Here is a 7,325-nt window from a genome sequence, read left to right on the forward strand (position 1 = left end):
TGATGGTAATAGGTGATTATTGCAACCAGCCATTCATTTCCAGCTCATTACAGGCCAATATTATTGGCTTTACAAATGGTAAAGTTTCCCTTTTTTATTGTTTTTACATGTAATTTACTTGTTTTTCTTCTGCCAAACAGGCAGAAAAAATCTTCTTCTTGCAGGACTGATGGAGACAATCAGAGCGCCACTGCTAAAAGCAGCAAGTCATCCTCATCCTCATTGCCAGGTATGTACAGGTCTATAGGCTTAGGATCCAAAATTGTAATGTGAACGTCCACGTGAAAGCTAAAAAAATCACTATTTGATGTGCCCTAAAAATGATGTACAGTCCAGCACTTCATTGTATAAAACTTCTCATTCATTCATGTTATATGTTATGCCATATAGATTTTTGCCAAACTGATCCTGAATAGTGTGATGGTGGCTCACTATGGGCCCATACTGATCCTATTTATGGCCTTATGTTACACTGAAGTTTTATCTCATTGATTCTATGAGAACACTGCGGCACGCTGCAGCTAATGTCATATTATTAAGGAATGTAGCTCCTTGGGGAGACACCATATGGCGGCACTCAGAAATTCTACAGGTTAATTTTAATCAGGTCACAAGACAACCTAATGCTCAAACCCTCAGAAGGTGTCGTGTATATATGACAAATTCTCTCTATTATGGGGCAATGCCAGATACAAGGACTATCAGCTACAAAAATAACACAATCCCACTATACTGTATAAAGATACAAAGTTCATCTTATAGCAGTTTATAATTAACATCTTTTTCTTCCTTTTTGATAAGAATCTCCAGTTCAGAAAGGAAGAAGATCTGCACGAAAACTGAGAAAAAAGCAAACAACAGAAAACGTAGAAGAGGTGGCAAATAGAAGAGGTAAGTGTGACCATCAACTCCATGTTGTGTGATGTCAGTGATGAGAATAATTAATATGGAGCAGATGTCATCTGTCAGTGGTGGGATTGTCACATGTATGATGGCTGACAATGATCCCGCACCTCAGTGTGGATAAGATTCCTCTGCCGTCCTGTCACAGTGACACCACAGTAGTGTCCTCTAATATGAAGTCCCCTTACTTACAGTGATGTTACATCTCTTCTCATAGGTTCCATCTTCTGCCGCTTGATATCATCCTGCTGGCGTGGATTTTCCAGGGCTGCTCGCGCTATTGGAGAAAGCTGCATTTTTGCACCTTGTCATCGGGGCACCTTATACATCTCGGAGACAGAAAACCTCCACATCTAGCGCCCTGAAGAAAGTACAGCAAGTCCACCATCAAAGCTGTACCTGTGTGGAAGAACTTGTACCATCTACCTGTGGCCTTCTGACCTGCAAGAAACATCTGCAGAAGATGAAGGCCCCTCCAAGAACATCTCTTCATTCTTCCATGCAATTATTATTCGAATTGAAACAAATAAACATTTCAAATGATTGACTGTTTTTTGCACTTAATAGAATATTACTGACATTGATGGCATATCAGTACTACATGTCCTACATGTCTGATTGGTGGGGTCACACATAGGAGAATAAAAGTCCCATATCTCCTATTAATTCTCTAACTCCAGGCCAAGAGTGGAGATGAGGACCAGTGATTCTGTGACACGTAAGAGCGGAAATCTCATCTGATCTCTGTGCAGCAAAATGTTCTGCTCACTGATTTTACTGGAACCGAAATGGCCTCTATGGGATGGAACCTAAATGGGATGTTCTATGCCCAGGAACAAGTGATATTTGGCGGGGTGCATCCTGGGGGTCCCATCGGTCACATCCCCCCTGTCCACATATACATCACACTGTATTCCAGGGATGTGCCTTCACTTCTTGTGGTGGGAAGACCCTTTTATCCAGGGATGAGGAGTCAGTAAGCCAAACTGCCGACTTGAACTGTAAGAATTAATAACCACACATTACTGCAATATATAATAGTACATACAGTATTCAGCAAGCTATGCAATAACATCATGAATTCTATACAACATTAACAAGATACAATTTGTAACTGTTTTATTTTGTATCTGGAGTTGGTGCGATCTTTTGGCTTTTATCACTTTCCTGTTCCCCAACCATAAAAGTACAGCACTTACGAGAAGTTGTACATTTTGTAGGGCGACAGATTTTGGTAGATGCACAGAATTATCCAAATTACAAAGGTTTTTTTTTACAAAAATTGCAGAAAAGAAGAAAGAATTTTGCTTTAGTTTTTTATACATCCACTAATATACATTGTGCAATAAATATATTGTTCCCAGTCCATTACTGAAGTTTCGCTACCAGATAACTGAACATATCATTTTCTTAGAAATGTAAAAGTGCAGATAACAAAAATACAGATTTATGTCACAAAGTGTGAGATTAGTTTACCAGGATGGGAGCTGAAAAGTCCTTTTGCTTTCTTTTGAGGGGTTGAAAGAGTTGGAAAAATACTTGGTTTATCCAATGGAAAAAGAAGGAAAGGCTGAATGCCATAATGAGGACAGTCCAGGGTTTGGGTTGTGTAATAAACCTCATTAGGTGTCAGCTCAGACGGGTCCTTGAGAACGGTGGGATCTACTCAGATAGGGCTCAGGTGCTTATGACTGGTCATTTTATAGCATATTTGCTGAATATACATATTCATACAAAGCACATACAAACATACTGTCATTTAAGCATTATTATGATCGGGACATTATTGTGTTATTTGGGAGCTTTTACTATGGGGTTTTCCATCTCTTATTGTTTAGCAAACAGATTATATAGGGTGGGCCTTTTATATGGATACACCTAAATTAAATGGGAAAGGTTGGTGATATCAACTTCCTGCTTATGGCACATTAGTATATGGGAGGGGGAAAACTTTTCCAGATGGGTGGTGACCATGGAGGCCATTTTGAAGTCGGCCATTTTGGATCCAACTTTATTTTTTTCAATGTGGGAAGAGGGTCATGTGGCACAGCAAAGATATTGAGAATTTCATAAGAAAAACAATGGTGTGCTTGGTTTTAACGTAACTTTATTCTTTCATGAGTTTTTTTACAAGGTTATGACCACTTATAAACTGTGTTCAAAGTGCTGCCCATTGTGTTGGATTGTCAATGCAACCCTCTTCTCCCACTCTTGACACACTGATAGCAACACCGCAGAAGAAATGCTAGCACAGGCTTCCAGGATCCATTGTTTCAGATGCTGCACATCTCGTATCTTGATGCTATTGTGTGGTAATGGGATACAAAGATAGTGGGGCCATTCTTCATCAATGGAAACCTCAATGCCACTGGATATCAGAAATTGCTCCATGATGATGTGTTGCCCTCTTTATGCACTGAAGATGGCACGTTCCCTGAGTTTTACCAACAAGATGGTGCACCACCACATTATGGGTGTCAGGTCTGAGCATTCCTACATGAACAGTTTCCTGGAAAGTGGATTGTTCGTCGTGGGCCAGGTGAATGGCCACCAAGGTCTCCCGATCTGACCCCCTTAGACTTTTATCTTTGGGGTCATCTGAAGGCAATTGTCTATGCTGTGATGTGCAGCATCTGAAACAGCCTGTGCTAGCATTTCTTCTGCGGTGTTGCTATCAGTGTGTCAAGAGTGGGAGAAGAGGGTTGCATTGACAATCCAACACAATGGGCAGCATTTAGGGTATGTGCCCACGATGCAGAAATGAAGCAGAAAATTTCTGCAGCGTTTCTGCATGTTCTTGGCAGTAAAAACGCTTGAGGATTTTGCATGCGTTTTTGACATGTTTTTGCAGTGTTTTTACATGCAGATTTGACTTGCGTTTTTCAAGTGCATTGCGACCTCAAATCCGCATGCAGAAACGCACAAATAATGGACATGTTGCGGATTTTTCCGCAAGGAAGATCCGCTGCGGAAAATTCCGCAGAATGGGCACAGAACATGCGGATTTTCATTGGGGATCATAGGGCACGGATTACCAAGCGTTTTGCAAGTGTTTACGCTGTGGAAAATCCGCATCAAAAACGCTTGAAAAGTTAGGGAAGTTTCCAATATCAGGTGCCGCAATTAGAGTTTATTGTGCGGTCATCATTTTTGGCCCAGTCTATGAAGAAAGTCTTACCTTCAACAGGTGCACTTATGTGTCTCCTTCTCTCCCACAGCAGCCATAATAGTATCACGCTGCTACAAGGGTCTGCCTGACACAGTTCAGCTCCGCACTATCTATCCAGCCCCAATCATCCTGGAAAGAGGTCTATACTATATTGACGGAACATAATCTCCAACCATCTGTAGGGATCCATGCGGATCACCCCAGTATTAACTACTGCCTATGAATGAAAAAGCCTAATTCCTGTAACACCTCAGCAGCCTATCATACGCTACTGCACAGATAATCAGGTAGTATCATTACCATACCAATAGCCACATTGTTATGGAGATATTCCTACACCTTATTAAATAACAGTTGTACCTTTCATATTCTAGCATTCAGCACTTCTGCACTCTAATCTGCACACCCTTACAACAACAGGCATCATTACGGGGACCATCCCCCCACTACCCCATGCGGGGAAGTAACGTATACCTTCCTACTTAGGCCTTCTATCAGGATGTAATCACTATCCTTATATCTAAGAACATTTCTCCCTCCATTTAGGGCCCACCATTAACCATCATCGGCTCCAAATCTACAATACTACCTCTAGCAATAGGACCTAAATCCATCAAGTCGAGAATACTCAACACCGGAGGACAATTTATCCCTCTATCCCCGTCCTATACAAATATTTTATCAATTTTAGTTGTATGATTTTATATCAATAAAGCATTTTTTAATCAATTATCTCAATTATTTAATCTTTTAGCTCATTCACACAACAGTTCAGGGCGAATTCAATATATTATATCCATTTACCCTACTCTTTGGGCAAACTGTGGCATTGCCTCTGAATTCGCAGCAGTCCTGCTGGCAAGATCCCTTTAGTGCCACTGTTCTATATCCCCAAGTATTCCGATTACCAATATTAGATGTCAACCAACATTGGACTGGTAGTCTAATTAGGTCAGCTAGCCAATCTTGATTTTTAGATGTGACCCAATGTTGGGAAACTGGACAAGTCTGTAGATATCCTTTGCAAATAATCGACCGGAGGGTTTGGAGCTTCAGCCACAAGGGAATGAAGAGATTGTATTTAAAACAATAAGGTCCTATCCTATCTCATTTTCTCCATTGCACTTAAATATTGACTATGGACTTGTAAAATTCATCAAGGCTTTAATATACAATTTAAACTTCATATACCTTTTCACATTAGTTGGAAAAAAAAGTATTATTTATAAGGTCAACTTTTGTATCATCTTCTTAACCCCATCTTTAAAATCATGGTTTTTCAAGTTGTAAATTATAGGATTAAATAACGGCACCAAAACAATGTATAAAAGGGCAAAAAACGTATCTTGTTCTGGATAATAACTCGATGCTGGTCACATGTACAGGAAAATGATGGTCCCATAGAAAATGCTGATACATGTGAGGTGGGAAGAACAGGTTGAAAATGCTTTATAGCGTCCTTCCGTAGATTTGATCTTCAGGATCGCAACAATTATGAAAACGTAAGAGATCAATGTCAGCAAGAATGTAGAAAGAGTCAAAAGACTGCCAACTATGCAATTCATCATTTCTACTTTATAAGTATCACTGCAAGAGATCTTAAGGAGAGGTGAAAGGTCACAGAAAAAATGGTCAATTTTATGGGATGCACAAAATGATAGCTGAGAAACAAGGGAAACATGTCCTGCTGGATCCAGAAGACCGATGATCCAAGCAGATGTTGCAAGTCCAGTGCAATGTTTGAAACCATAGGCGGATTATAGTGAGGGCAATCTGGGCTACCGTCCGGAGCCCGAGGCTCCAGGGAGGCCCATGGCCCGAGAATTTATTGCCCCCATTATAATTCGTATATATTATAACCGCCGGTGTCGCAGGTCCTTTATGCTGAGCCCGCGCTGCCGCATTACGTCTGGCAGGACGTACCCAGCATACAGAGTGCGGTCGCTGCGGCTGAAGCCACGCCTACCAAAGAGCTTCTGCTTTAGTTGATGGTGGCTCTGCCGGCTCCCGCGCCTGACGATTGGAGACAACCTGCCGCTCCTGCTCCTCCTGGTCTCCCTCCTCCTTCGCTCCTCCTGTAGCTGCTGCTCGTCTGCCACTATGTAAAGTATGCATAATGTGGGCCATGTGGCAGACAGGTAGTGGTAACAAGCAGCAGCGTTCTGTGTAAAAGTGCAGGGGGGCCATTAGTTTCATTTTTAAAATGTGGGGGATGGAAGTATACTAAGACTACATGGGGTAATGTGCCCCTCCACTTTGGAAATTTTGCTTGCCTTATGCATTTATATGTATGATACAAGCAACATTTCCAAGGCACATAAAGAACAGTGGCATTTTGCCCATGTAATTTCAGTATACTCCCATCCCCCACATTTTATACACAACAATAATAGTACGTGCCCATGATTAGGCTATAGTAGTGCTTTGGACACAGCGTATTTTCGCTCTGTCCAATCGCGCAGGTAAATCCGCACATGTTCATTGAACACATGTGGAATTACCGCACCCTATACATTCTATGCTGGAAACTTCTGTTGCGTCTCCACTGCAGATAAGTGACATGCTGTGGCTCGTAAAACCACGCCGCCAGTGAGTTTAAGCGGAGGTCAATAATAATACAGAGGGCATGGGATTTCTATAAATCCCATCCTCTGTGCTTGTAATGTAGAACACAGCATTTTGGACGCAGTGCAGGTGAGCTGCGTCCAAAACACTGCCAGCACGGATTGTGGGTACGTACCAGAAAAGGCCGCTTGCCCTTAGATACAGAGCGCCACTGCAAATTCTCCTTCTACACAAATATACTACTGTCAGGGTTTCACGGTCAACAGTCACATAGAGTGACTGCGGACTAATGTTAGGCAATGAGAAGTCTTTTAAAGGGAAACTGTCTAGTAAAATATACACTATTAACCTGCAGATATAGGGTTAATCTGCAGGCTAATAGCGTTCTGAGAACGTGCGGACACCACTTAGGCTACAGACACATTAGCGTATGGCATTCGATGCGATATGATATATTAATGACACTCGGCTCCTGCTCTGCTGGGAGCCTGAGCCGAGTGTCAGTGCTCCGATCCTCTCGTATGAGAGAATCACAGCAGAGAAGGCGGAGAAAGTAATTTCTCCATCTCCTCTAGCTAGCATCCGGGAGAATCGCACTCCACTCGTGTGATATCCGAGTGCAGTGCGTTGTTTCACACGTACCCATAGACTTTTATGGGTGTATGCCATCCAAATTTTGCATTCAATC

The 7,325-nt window shown here is 41.9% G+C and overlaps 1 pseudogene; it reads right to left on the reverse strand.

The window, feature by feature from the left end:
* Window positions 1-5,295: 5,295 nt before the first annotated feature.
* On the reverse strand, window positions 5,296-5,829 carry LOC141171705 (olfactory receptor 5AR1-like; annotated as a pseudogene).
* Window positions 5,830-7,325: the final 1,496 nt, after the last annotated feature.

Source organism: Phyllobates terribilis, unplaced genomic scaffold (assembly GCF_046119375.1).
Source record: "Phyllobates terribilis strain yellow unplaced genomic scaffold, ASM4611937v1 Scaffold_12__6_contigs__length_324123572, whole genome shotgun sequence".
In the NCBI taxonomy this organism is placed as follows: Eukaryota; Metazoa; Chordata; class Amphibia; order Anura; family Dendrobatidae; genus Phyllobates; species Phyllobates terribilis.